This window comes from Ovis canadensis, chromosome 6 (genome assembly GCF_042477335.2).
Source record: "Ovis canadensis isolate MfBH-ARS-UI-01 breed Bighorn chromosome 6, ARS-UI_OviCan_v2, whole genome shotgun sequence".
NCBI lineage: Eukaryota > Metazoa > Chordata > Mammalia > Artiodactyla > Bovidae > Ovis > Ovis canadensis.
In genome coordinates, this window is record NC_091250.1 from 27,500,068 (window position 1) to 27,514,253 (window position 14,186).

The following is a 14,186-nucleotide window of genomic DNA, read 5'->3' on the forward strand; positions in this document are numbered from 1 at the left end:
TGCATATGATGTCCTCATCTTTTTTGTTTTAAAGTTGCCTTTGATAATTTGTTTCCTTCTTACATTCTTGTGGAGATTAGACATCATTGTGAAAATTCAAAGAATTTAATTTGTGTAACATAATTTTCAATTCATAGTATGCATTCAACATTGAATAAATGTGAAAAAGAGGGGACAGAGGGAAAGTATATAAAACTATGGCACTGAATGAATGAACTGATGCAAAATGATTACTTCTACTTAAAAACTAAATGATGATGGGATTTTTTTTTTTTAGGCAGATAAAGGCTTGTTTTTTATTGAATGAGTGACCTATGCAATTGTTGAGGCCACTATGTACAGAGAAGAGGGGGAGAACTTTATTTCTTGGTCTCTTCCTCCTTGGACAGTCTTGATGATTCCCTCCTTCTTGGCCTGGAGCCACTCTTCCTGGGGCTTGCGGGCTTCCTTGGTCTTAGACCTGCAGGCCTCAGCCTGGTCCACCAGAAGCTTCTTGAGAGCCTGGTCTGCCTTCAGCTGTGGATATGTTCCATGAGAATTCGCTTGTTTTTGAACATGTTACCCTTCACCTTCAGGTACAGGCTGTGATACATGTGGAGGTTAATCTTCTTAGATGCACAGTATCGCCTGAGCAGCTGGCACAGAACTCTCATCCTCCTCATCCAGGTTACCTTCTCAGCATCGAGCCCGGGAATGGACAGCCACAGGCTTCCAGATGATCAGCCCATCTTTGATCAGCTTCCGGATCTGCTGGCGGGAGTTGGCATTGGCGATTTCATTAGTCATTGGGGTCCAACCAGACCTTCTTTTTGCCTCAGCGAAGGACCCTGGAGGCAAGCCTCTTCTGAAGCCTGAGTATACTCGTGACCACTGCCGCAGCGGCGAAAAACAATAGGGAATTTTTAGGTGCAAAGATTTTTAACAGTAGAGTTGCCATACATAAACTAATGTAATGTAATTGTTTAAGGTGGTTACTATTAAAATGTTTTTAAAAGAACTTTGAAAACTTAAACACTATCAGCATTAAAACTTTTATTTATGGATGGAGGCAGTCAAGATGGCAGAGCAGGACACAGAGCTCATCTGCTTCCATGAACGTATCAAAAACACATCTACATGTGGAGCGGTTCTCACTGAAAACTGACTGGAGACTGGATGAAAGAACCTTCTACAGCAGAGACTGTATGAAAAATCCAAGCTGAATTGGGTAGGAAGGGAAGGGAAACAAACAGGTCAGGACCTGTACCTCTGGGAGAGGACGCAGAAGAGGAGAGGGATTATAGGCCCCACACATTCTCCCTAGGGAGTGAATGGTTCCAACCACATGTTGGGTGCCCCAGCTCTGGGGTCCAACACCAGGAGGACATGTCCCCTTAGCTGGTTTGAAAACCAATGGGGCCTATAGAAGGGCTGTAAGAAAAATGTATAGAACCATCTTTTGGACTCTGTGGAAGAGGGAGAGGGTGGGATGATTTCGGAGAATGGCATTGAAACATGTATACTATCATATAAGAAATGAATCGCCAGTCTAGGTTCGATGCAGGGTGCAGGATGCTTGGGGCTGGTGCACTGGGATGACCTGGAGGGATGGTGTTGGGGGGGGAGGTGGGAGGGGGATTCGGGATTGGGAACACGTGTACACCCGTGGTGGATTCATGTTGATGTGTGGCAAAACCAATATTATATTGTAAATTAAAAATAATAATAATAAAGGAAAAAAAAAAACCTAGACTCTGTGTGTGAAGAGCATGCACATACTTGTTTATTCCCAAAACATGACAGAGAAAACAGATTGAAACTGCCCAGGCTTCTGGCTGGTTTCCTGAAACCTACTGAATGAGAGATTATTTGCAAATAATATGCCCAATATCCAAAATATATAAACAGCTCATACAACCCAATATCAAGAAAACAACAGCTTGATTAGAAAATGGGCAGAGGATTGGAGTAGATTTTTTTCTAGAGAAGACATATAGATGGTCAATAAGCACATGAAAGAATGCTCTACATCATTAATCATCAGGGAAATGCAAATCAAAACCGCAATGAGATGTCACCTTATACCTGTCAGAATGGCTGTCAAAACAAAGTCCACAAATAACAAATGCTGGCAAAGATGTAGGAAAAGGGAATCCTGGTACACTGTTAGTAGAAATATAAACTGGTGTAGCCACTGTGGAAGAGAGTGTTTGAGATTCGTCAAAACTAAAACTAGAACTACCATACGATCCAGAAATTCCACTCCTGGATGTAAATCCAAACAAAATAACACAAATTCAAAAAGACACATGCACCCCAGTGTTCATAGCAGCATTATTTACAACAGTCAAAATGTGAAAGCAACATGTCTATCAACAGATTAGTGGATAAAGATGTCATATATACATAGTATGGACTGTTAGTCATAAAAAAAAGAATAAAATTCTATCATTCGCAACTACATGGATGCACCTAGAGGGTATTATGCTTAGACAAATAAGTTAGAGAAAGATAAATACTGTTTGTTATCATTCATATGTGGAACCAAAAAAAGAAAAGCTAATGACAAGGATATACTGTATAACATGGGGAATATAACCAATATTTTATCACTATAAATGGAGTATCAGTTCAGTTCAGTTCAGTCACTCAGTCATGTCTGATTCTTTGCAACCCCATGGACTGCAGCACACCAGGCCTCCCTGTCCATTACCAACTCCCGGAGTTTGCTCAAACTCTTGTCCTTTGAGTCGGTGATGCCATCCAACCATCTCATCCTCTGTCATCCCCTTCTCCTCCTGCCCTCAATCTTTCCCAGCATCAAGGTCTTTTCAAATGAGTCAGCTCTTCACATCAGGTGGCCAAAGTATTGGAGTTTCAGCTTCAACATCAGTCCTTCCAGTGAACACCCAGGACTGATTTCCTTTAGGATGGACTGGTTGGATCTCCCTGCAGTCCAAGGGACTCTCAAGAGTCTTGTCCAACAACCACAGTGCAAAAGCATCAATTCTTCGGTGCTCAGCTTTCTTTATAGTCCACTTTTACCACCAGCAGCAACATTTTGTACCTGTAACTTATATAATGGATTTCCCAGGTGTCTCAATGGTAAAGAATTTGCCTGTAATGCAGGAGACCTGGGTTCAATCCCTGGGTCAGGAAGATCCCCTGAAGAAGGAAATGGCTACCCACTCCAGAATTCTTGCCTGGGAAATCCCACAGACAGACAAGCCTGGTGGGCTGCCATCCATGGGATGGCAAAAGAATTAGACACTACTTAGTAACTAAACAACAACTTATATAATATTGTTCAGTAACTATACTCCAACAAAAGAAAAAATAAAAATGGAGCTTATATTTTTTAAATAAAACAAATGAATGAATATGGCAAAACAGAAACAAACTTACAGGTACAGAGAACAGACTGGTGATTACTATCTGTGGAAGGGGTAGGGAAAGGCTGAACAGGGGTAGGGAGTTGAGAGGTACAAACTACTCTGTATAAAATGGATAGGCAGGGAGGTGAGGGAGGCTCAAGAGGGAGGAGACATACAGATAATTATGACTTATTTTCACTGATGTATAGCAGAAACCACCACAGCTTTGTAAAGCAATTATGCTCGAATAAAAAAAAAAATTAATGGATATGCTACAGCACAGGAAATATAGCCAATATTCTACAATAATTTTAAATGGAGTATAATCTGGAAAAATATTTAAGTTCTGTTATATAACTGAAACTATAATATCGTAAATCAACTATACTTAAAAAATTTTGAAAAAAAGTAATAATTAAATATACTTTTTGGAGACGATGCATACATACCCATAAAAGAAAAAAAAAAGAAAATTATATTTATGATAGTCTAATACATTTACTGCTGGACTGAGGTATATAAATACTTCTATGTGTTTGCACAGAAGTTTTAGAATGAGAGGCTATATAGCTTGTCATGGCCATAAAGATTGTCGCATTAAATTTTATTATTTATCCTAAGTCAAATACTCATTGGCAGAGTTAGAGCTAGAACTCAGGTTTTTTCTCTACTGATCCAAAGCCCTCAGCGATGACCCTGTCAGATCCTACCAACAAAAGATCTTATCAGTGTCTCCAGGGGATATTAAGCTCCCTGCATAATTCTAGGGCATGTTCTACCCTCACTCTTCTGATGTTGAAAGTCAAGCATATAAGGTTTCAAGTCAAAGAACACTAATTGTTCGCAAACAACACAGAAAAATGTTCAAGAAGAAATATATTGAAACTGCAGTAATGAATAGTATTTTAGAACTTTAAGTGTAATAGTTACACTAAAGATTATTAAGTACCTTTGCACCAGACTGCTTTAAGTGCTTTGCATCAGTGCATGCTTTACTGGTCATGTTGTTCTTGTTCACTTGCCCAGTCATGTCCAACTCTGTGACCCCACGGACTGCAGCACGCCAAGCCTCCCTGTCCCTCACCATCTCTCAAAGTCTGCCCAAGTTCATATCCATTACTGCTCATAGCTAACTATAAAACAGATACTCTTAGGACCCCATTTTACAGATATGAAAACTGGAGCAAAGATGATACACTAAGTAGCAGAGCTAGTGTTTGAATGCAAGCAAGTCTACACCAGAGTACATACTCAGTCACGCTTACAAATCTTTAATATGTAGTCCATAATGGTGAATCAATGTTTCAAATCAATGTTGGAGTTGGGAGCATCCTCATACGAAATAATCTCTGAATCTTCTTCCCCTCTGGGGTACAATTATGCTCTCTGGCCCCTGTTAATGGCTAAGACTTTCTTGGACTTCTCAATTTTCCTTACACAATCCCAGGCCATTAGTATGGAGAACATTTGCTTCCCCGTGGCTCAGTGTTGGAGAGTCTGCCTGCCAACGCAGGAGACAGGTGTTTGATCTCTGATCAGGGAGGATCCCACACGCCATGGAGCAGCTAAGTCTGTGCACCACAACGATTGCAACTGAGCCCTAGAGCCCATGAGCCACAACTACGGCGCCCGTGAGCAGCGACTACGGAAGCCTGTGTGCCCTAGCTCCTGGGCTCCACAGCAAGAGAAGCCCGCGCACCGCAACTAGGGAGTAGCTGACACAGCAGCGAAGACCCGCCCAGCAAAAATAAAGAAAGAAAATAAAACAAAGCTCTTAAAAAATATGGAGAACTTTTTAACACAGAATCATCGACCAGAGAATTTTGGCTAACAATGACTATCTACCATCTTGACAAAACAACTAATCAGCTGCTAACAGTCAAGATCCTTCTGATTTTAAGCTTCCCTGGGATATTGTTTTACATGCTTATAAAGACCTCCATGCTTTTACAACTTTCTACTTCATTTTCCCCAGAATAATTTGCTCTTATTAAAGCAAAAAGTCAGTAATCAGAAGCTGCCATGCCTTGATACATTGGTATATCCTACAGACATTCTGACGTTGTGCAAATGACCCTGGTGCATTTTGGAGTATTTTAAGAAAGTCTCCTGGATAATTTTACAAAACATTCCTGGATACTTTGGACTCTCTTAACTCAAGAGTCATGTTTCATATACACTATTCAAAGCTGAGGATTAAACACAGAGTAAAATAACCTGATATTTTGTTAAAGAGAACCTGAAACATACTGTGCTGTTTTTACTTTAAAAGAACCCAGGGATCAAAAGCTTACTGTTCAACTGGGTTAATTACAGCTAAATCCTCCTAAAAGACAAATGTAGGGGGCAAAATTTATTTAATGGTCCATACACATACTATACTAATGCCAAAATAGCAATAATTTGCTAGAGATTTTTTTTTGGCCTCTGTTCTAAACATTCTTAGTTGAAAAGAATCTTCCCATGCTCTTTAACAAGAATTGAGCAGAAAGAAGCCAATTTTTGCCTTCTATCCTCAAAGGAATTCTTTCTAATTGCATTTTTAAATTAACTACTAATGAAATGTGAAAATGAATGCAGAGCCTTGGAAACAGAAGAAAAATAAAAACCGGGAGGATTTGCCTAAAGGAATAGAGAAAATATGAAAATAAGTGCACTCCTGAGAATTATATGAATAAAATATTACATAGTACAATATGAAACAAGTTTATGACAAAACTGAGCAATATCCAGTGGAATTTGGACCGCCACAAACAAAGAAATGTATTTTTTACAAAGGATTTTTTTTTACACTTTCATTGTTCCTTCATTTATAAAGCAACAAAAAGAAATCATCATAAGCATTGCATAGTGATTCAAGATGACCTGGGGAGCTGTTGAGCTTGTGTGAGATCTGGGACAACAGACAATTGTTAACAAAGAGCCACTGAGAGAGTTACAGTGAAAGACAGCAAATAAGATGTATGAAAATGGCTCAAAGACAACATGACAATTTACAGCAAATTACAACTCCCCAAAGTCAAGTATGGAAAAATTAGATGACTTCTGAGGGACTTTTCAGAACATTTCTCCAAAACCTTTAAGTTTAAAGAAATTATTTAATAAGGAAGCTGTCAGTGTCTACATTTGGTCTAAAAAAACTCTTTTATGATATCAACTCTAAAATGCTATTGTACACTGAAAAATTCCCTCTTCCATTATTTAAATGATTATGCTTTTTGTTCAGTATGCTTTACAGGAGAACCCTAACAATTACCATTCTTTTCAGACTCTTGGAAAAAAATTCAGTAGTAATATATTAATGACAAATATCACATCTAGTTTAAAACAATTCTTATACAAAGATTGGTTTTTGCAATATTTCTGAAAAACTATAGTAGTGTACATCATCATGAGTAAAGACTGTCTTTTGAGGACCAACTTTAAAAAATTTATAACACCCTATCTAAATAAAAGAAACAAATACTTATTGAGTCATGTATAAAAAAACAGAGTTTGTATTTTCTACCTATATGACACTGACAGTTTTTTTCAGTTAAGGGCTCAGTTGCTTCTGACTCTGCAACCCCATGGACTGCAGCATACCAGGCTTCGCTGTCCATCACCAGCTCCTGGAGCTTGCTCAAACTCATGTCCATTGAGTTGGTGATGCCATCCAACCATCTCATCTTCTGTCGTCCCCTTCTCCTCCTGTCTTCAATCTTTCCCAGCATCGGGGTCTTTTCCAAAGAGTCAGTTCTTCATATCAGGTGGCCAAGTATTGGAGCTTCTGCTTCAACGGTCCCTCCAATGAATATTCAGAACTGATCTCCTTTAGGATAGACTGGTTAGATTTCCTTGCAATCCAATGGACTCTCAAGACTCTTCTCCAATACAACAATTCAAAAGCATCAATTCTTCAGTGCTCAGCTTTCTTCATGGTTCAACTGTCACTTCCATACATGACTACTGGAAAAACCACAGCTTTGACTAGATGGACATTTGTCAGCAAAATAACGTCTCTGCTTTCAATTATCCTTCAATAGAAAATAAATTAATTTTAAAAAATAACCTCAAAAAATGTTGGGGGAAAAAAAATGCTATCTAGGGTCGGTCACAGCTTTTCTTCCAAGGGGCAAGTGTCTTTTAATTGCATGGCTGCAATCACCATCTTCAGTGATTTTGGAGCCCAGAAAAATAAAGTCTGACACTGTTTTCACTGTTCTCCATCTATTTACCATGAAGGGATGGGACCAGATGCCATGATCTTAGTTTTTTGAATGTTGAGCTTTAAACCAACTTTTTCACTCTCCTCTTTCATCAAGAGGCTTTTTAGTTATTCTTCACTTTCTGCCATAAGGGTGGTGTCATCTGCATATCTGAGGTTATTGATATTTCTCCTGGCAATCTTGATTCCAGCTTGTGCTTCATTGAGCCCAGCATTTCGCATGATGTGCTCTGCGTATAAGTTAAATAAGCAGGGTGACAATATATAGCCTTGACGTATTCTTCTCCCAATTTGGAACAAGTTCATGGTTTCATGTCTGATTTTAACTGTTGTTTCTTGACCTGCATGCAGATTTCTCAGGAGGCAGGTAAGGTGGTCTGGAATTCCCATCTCTTGAAGAATTTTCCATAGTTTGTTGTGATCTACACAGTCAAAGACTTTAGTGTAGCCAATGAAGCAGAAGTAGATGTTTTTCTGGAATTCTCTTGCTTTTCTATGATCCAACAGATGTTGGCAATTTGATTTCTGGTTCTTCTGCCTTTTCTTAATCCAGCTTGAACATCTGAAGTTCTTGGTTCATGTACTATTGAGCCTAACTTGGAGAATTTTGAGCATTACTTTGCTAATGTGTGAGATGAGTGCATTTGTGCAGTAGTATGAACATTCTTTGGCATTGCCTTTCTTTGGGATTGGAATGAAAACTGACCTTTTCCAGTCCTGTGGCCACTGCTGAGTTTTCCAAATTTGCTGGCATATTGAGTACAACATTTTCACAGCATCATCTTTTAGGATTTTAAATAGCTCATCTGGAATCCCATCACCTCCACTAGCTTTGTTCGTAGTGATTCTTCCTAAGGCCCACTTAACCTCACACTTCAGAATGTCTGGGTCTAGGAGAATGATCACACCATTGTAGTTATCTGGGTCATGAAGATCTTTCTTGTATAGTTCTTCTGTGTATTCTTGCTACCTCTTCTTATTATCTTCTGTTTCTGTTAGGTCAATACTGTTTCTTTTATTGTGCCCATTTTTGCATGAAATATTCTCTTGGTATCTCTAATTTTCTTGAAGAGAGCTTTAGTCTTTCCCATTCTATTATTTTCCTCTATTTATTTTCACTGATCATTTAGGAAGGCTTTCTTATCTCTTCTTGTTATTTTTTGGAATTCTGCATTCAGATATATATATCTTTCCTTTTCTTCTTTGCCTTCTGCTTCTCTTCTTTTCTCAGCTATTTGTAAGATCTCCTTGGACAATCATTTTGCCTTTTTGCATTTCTTTTCTTGCAGATGGTTTTGATCATAGGCTCCTGTACAATGTCATGAACCTCCATCCATAGTTCTTCAGGCACTCTATCAGATTTAATGCCTTGAATCTATTTCTCACTTCCACTGTACAATCATAAGGGATTTGATTTAGGTCATACCTGAATAGTCTAGTAGTTCTCTCTACTTTCTTCAATTTAAGTCTGAACTTTGCAATAAGGAATTCTTCCTGATCTGAGCCACAGTCAGCTCCTGGTCTTTTTTTTGTTGACTGTATAGAGCTTCTCTGTCTTTGGCTGCAAATAATATAGTCAATCTGATTTTGGTATTCACCATCTAGAGATGTCCATGTGTAGAGTCATCTTATGTTGTGGGAAGAGGTGTTTGCTATAACCAGTGCATGATACTGTATGACTCATTTAATCCAATTTCTTATCTGTAAACAGGAAGTGGTCATATCTATTTTACTTGTTCATGAGAACTAAGTGTGGGAGCCTGTGTAAAATGCTTCACATACATTAAGATTCGGTACGATTTTGTCTCCTGCCTTATTCTGAGTAAAGAATGCATTCTTCCTAAATATTCTTTATCAGCCATGGAGATTATAGGAAGAGGTTTTAAATTAAAGACAATAAAAAGGGTAAAAATTCAATAAGTAATAAATAAGTTATCTCAGTGCTATATTAAAGACATATTCATGCTGAATATGGTGTAAAAGAATATGTTTCAAATTTAGGAATTAATGATTGTACTTTATGTGACTGTGTAGTTAAAAATAACATACAATCTGAGTTTTACATTGCTACATACTGGTCTTTAATGCTAACTTTGAACTACAGTCAATAGTAATAACCAGAAAATGGTTTAGTAGTTTCCTCAGATGAAGTATTTAAAAATAAATGGTTAAATAATTTAAATTGATTAACAATCTAATCCAATGTTTCCTCTCATAAACACCTATTTTCTAGAAGACTTTAGACCAAGATGGCCAAGAAACCAAGAGACCAAAACATCCCCCCAACATCTTCACATGAAGATCAACAAAAACTTCACCAACATAGTACAACAAAAATCTGAGAAAAACCCACAGAAAGAGAACTCAGCTTCATTTCTAGCTGCATCATCCCATCTTCCAAACTGCTCAGAGCCAAGTGGGATATCCCCAGCTAGAAAGAGTTATTCTTCCTTGAAAAGGGAGAACCAGTCAGGTAATTAATCAGCTTCCCCAGTCTTCCAGGGCAGGAAGGTCCCACTTGGTTATTTCCTCATCCAGACCAGCAAAGCCAAGACATATAGGACTCACAGAGACAAGGAAGAAAAGCAGAGACAACCTGTGAAAGTCACACAGCAGAAGAGCCACACTACCCAGTGACAGTGAACTGCCTGAACGGATAAACCCAGCAGTTTTCACCACTGAAGAAGCAACAAAAGGCTAGCAAAGCTGCCAGGGACCCTCTGCAGATTCACTAGCTTTCACCCCACAGGTAGCCATGCTTGATTACACCAGCTTCTGGGTCCCCTCTCTGCTATCCACTCCCACCTAGCACCCCAAGGCACCCTGCATGAGATTAATGTCAGATGAGACACTAAAGAAGAAATGACTAGTAAACTTTAAGACACAGCAATAGAAACTATCCAAGATGAAATTGAGAGAGAAAAAGACTGGGAAAAAAAAATATAAAACAATAGTGACCTGCTGGCCAACTTCAAGTGACCTATCAGTATCAGTTCATTTGCTCAGTCGTGTCTGCCTCTTTGCAGCCCCGTGGACTGCAGCACGCCAGGCCTCCTTGTCCTTCACCAACTCCCACAGCTTGCTCAAACTCATCTCCATCGAGTCGGTGATGCCATCCAACCTCATCCTCTGCCATCCCCTTCTCCTCCCACCTTCAATCTTTCCCAGCATCAGGGTCTTTTTCCAGTGAGTCAGTTCTTCACACCAGGTGGCCAAGGTGACCTAACATACATGTAATTCAAGTACCCAAAAGAAAGGGGTAGGGTGGAAATAGGACAAAAAGTAATGGCCAAATTACTTTTTGAAATTAAATGAAAGCATAAACCACAGCTCTTAAGAAGCCCAATAAATCTCAAGTACCAAAAGTGAAGAAAATTATACCAAGGCATATCAAAATTAAATTGCTTAAAAATATATGTAAAAATAAATCTTAAAAGCAGCTGGGGGGCAGGGGGAAACCACATCATTTACAGAGAGACAAATAATTGAAGATTTCATGTCAGAATGCAGCAAGGCAGAAATAGGAAAGAAACATCTTCCACATACTGAAAGAAAAAGAAAATGTCAACCAAAATTCTATATTTGGTAAAAATAATTTCCAAAAAATATAAAATAAAAACATTCCCAGATGTACAAAAGCTTAATGGTAGACTTGAACTATAAAACGACATGTAATTTACACAATAAATAATGTATTATATATATTTTATAACTTAATTTTAATATATATTGAAATTTATATTATATAAAGTCCTTCAGGCATCAAGAAAATGATAGGTAGATGGAGGTTTGATTGCTGAGGAATGTATAACAGAAGAAATGGCAAAAATGTAAGTAAATGTAAAAGGCTTTTATTTTTATTGCCTTTTAAAAAATAATTAAAAATTTTAAAGAAAAGTAACAACATATTTAGTGGTTTAGAACCATATGGAAAAGGAAAATATACAGTATTAAAAAATGGCAAAAAGTTGGGTTGTGATTTTCTAGTCTCCTGAATAACCTGATTTACCTTCTGAATTTACCCTCTCTGCCATATTTGTCCCATTCTTCAGTTCAAAATTATAGGTATATACATATGTATTCAAAAGTATTTTTACATATATTTTACTTTATTGAAAATCTAGGTGTGAGTGGGTTTTGAGATATGTAATCCAACAGGATAGTCACAAACAACACACACAGAAAAAAAAAAAAAAACTTTGCTTTTCTTTTACTGTTTTATTGAGGTGTAACTGCCACATAAAAACTGCACATATATAAAGTGTACAGTTTTATGAGTTTTGATATGTGTATATGCCCACAAAAGCATTCTAACAATAAAGATAAGTAACACATTCAAAGAATAAATCAAGTTTATGTAGGAGTCCAGAAGGCATCCATTGCAGCTGATCTAGAAATGAGCAGAAAATGGAAGGGAGAATTAAAAACCCTTAAATTTTCCCAGATATTAAGGGGACTTTGGCCCCCAACTGACCAATAAATAGACTTCAATTGTTTCCTGTGTTTTTTTTTTTTCCTTTCAATAAGAAGCAGAATTTTCCTCCAGCTGTCAAATATTGTGAAAGGTCTGAGCGTTTACACTGTTTAGAAGCTAAATGTTTCATGAATGCTCCGCCAAAGACACAAACCTCCTGGGTCAATGACAAACATTTGGTTACTCAAGACACTGCAAGCAGCATGAGCATTAGCATATTTTCTAGCAGTTTCTGGAGTCCCAGTTTCCAGAGGGCCACACAAAGGCTGAATAGCAACTGCGCACATGGTGGGTTACAACACAGGAAAGAAACCTGACCCAAGGGAATTCAAATCTTTGGTTTTGAACAGTAAGTAAGCCTGCCTTGTGTGTCACAGGCAGACAGTATCTGTCTTCCAAGGCTATTCCTATACAAATATCCAAGCAATGATGGTGAGCAAAAATGGCAGTTAGTGCCTCTGCTCACAAGATCTGCAGAAACATGAGACAACCATAGTATTTCCCAATAACCGTTCCTCATTTCTAGATCATCTTGACATCTGGTGAAGTTTTTCATGAGTGAGCCATTCCATCACCCACTCTGATTAATCTGACCACAAGGACTGGAACCAGATCCATTTAATTTGTTCCAGACAACATCTCATTAGAGTTCCTGTGGCAGGATGAGAGAAACTGGTGGTACTGACCTCAACCAGGCTCCTTGGGTCCTGCAACCAAACAGCTTAACAAATACCACAGATTTTTAGGGTCGATCTTACAAAGTGTATGCGTCAGTTGGGCTGCCATAACAAAGTATAGGCATAACTCTGAGATATTGTAGGTTCAGTTCCAGACCACCACAATAAAGCAAATGTTGCAATAAAGTGAGTCACAGGAATCTTTTGGTTTCCCAGTGCTTATAAAAGTTGTTCTATGCTGCAGTCTTTTAAGTGTGTGATAGCAGTATGTCTAAAAAAAATGTACATAACTTAATTTTAAAATGCTCTATTGGTAAAAACAGACTTAGAACGTCCCTGGTAGCTCAGCTGGTAAAGAATCTGCCTGCAATGAAGGAGACCCCAGTTTGATTCCTGGGTTAGGAGGATCCACTGGAGAAGGGATAGGCTACCCACTCCAGTATTCGTGGGCTTCCCTGGTGGCTCAGCTGATAAAGAATCTGCCTGCAATGCAGAAGACCTGGGTTCTTTCCCTGGGTTGAGAAGATCCCCTGGAGAAGGGAACGGTTACCCACTCCAGTATTCTGGTCTGGAGAATCCCATAGACTATTCCGTGGGGTCGCAAAGAGTCAGACATGACTGAGCGACTTTCACTTGATTGGTAAAAAGTGCTAAAGCAATTATAACAGTAACATCAAAGATCACTGATCAATCACAGATCACCATAACAAATATACTAATAGTGAAAAATCTGAACTATTGTGAGAATTATCAAAATGTTACACAGAGACATGAAGTGAGCAAATGCTACTGGGAAAATGATGTTGACAGATTTGGTCAATATGGGTTGCCACATGGGTTTTCCATCTGTAAAAAACATGTCTGCAAGGTGCGGTACAATGATGTATGTCTTTTTACCACAGACCGCATGGTTTAAGCAACAGAAATTTATTTTCTCACATTTCCAGAGGCTAGATGTCCAAGATCCAGGTGTCAGTAGGTTTGGGTTCTTCTGAGGCTTCTCTGCTAGGCTGGCAGATGGCTAACTTTTCACATGGCCTTTCCTCTGTGTATTTTCATCCCTGGAGTCTCTCCCTCTTCTTAAAAAGACACCAGTAATATTGGATTAGAGCCCCACCTCATTTTAACTCAAATCAGCTCTTTAAAATTTTATTTCCAAATACAATCACATCCTGCAGCAGTGGGGGTTAAGACTTCAACCCATGAACTAGATTGGGGGAGGTGGTGGGAACACAACTCAGCCCATGACAGAAAATAAGGTCGATTTCCCCTTAATTTTAGGTATTGATCTTTCCACCTGTCCAGAGGCCTTAATCCAGATACAGCACGATGATTAGTGAGTGACCTACTAGTGGTCATTAGTATGAGTGACCACAGACACCGTGCTGGTGCATAAGGATAATTCTATCATCTATAGCAATTCTTGGAGAAGGAAGTGGCAACCCACTCCAGTGTTCTTGCCTGGAGAATCCCAG

The 14,186-nt window shown here is 38.6% G+C and overlaps 1 pseudogene; it reads right to left on the reverse strand.

Annotated features, from left to right (window-relative positions):
* Window positions 1-263: 263 nt before the first annotated feature.
* LOC138442863 (large ribosomal subunit protein eL19-like) lies at window positions 264-12,321 on the reverse strand (annotated as a pseudogene).
* Between the last annotated feature and the right edge of the window lie 1,865 nt (window positions 12,322-14,186).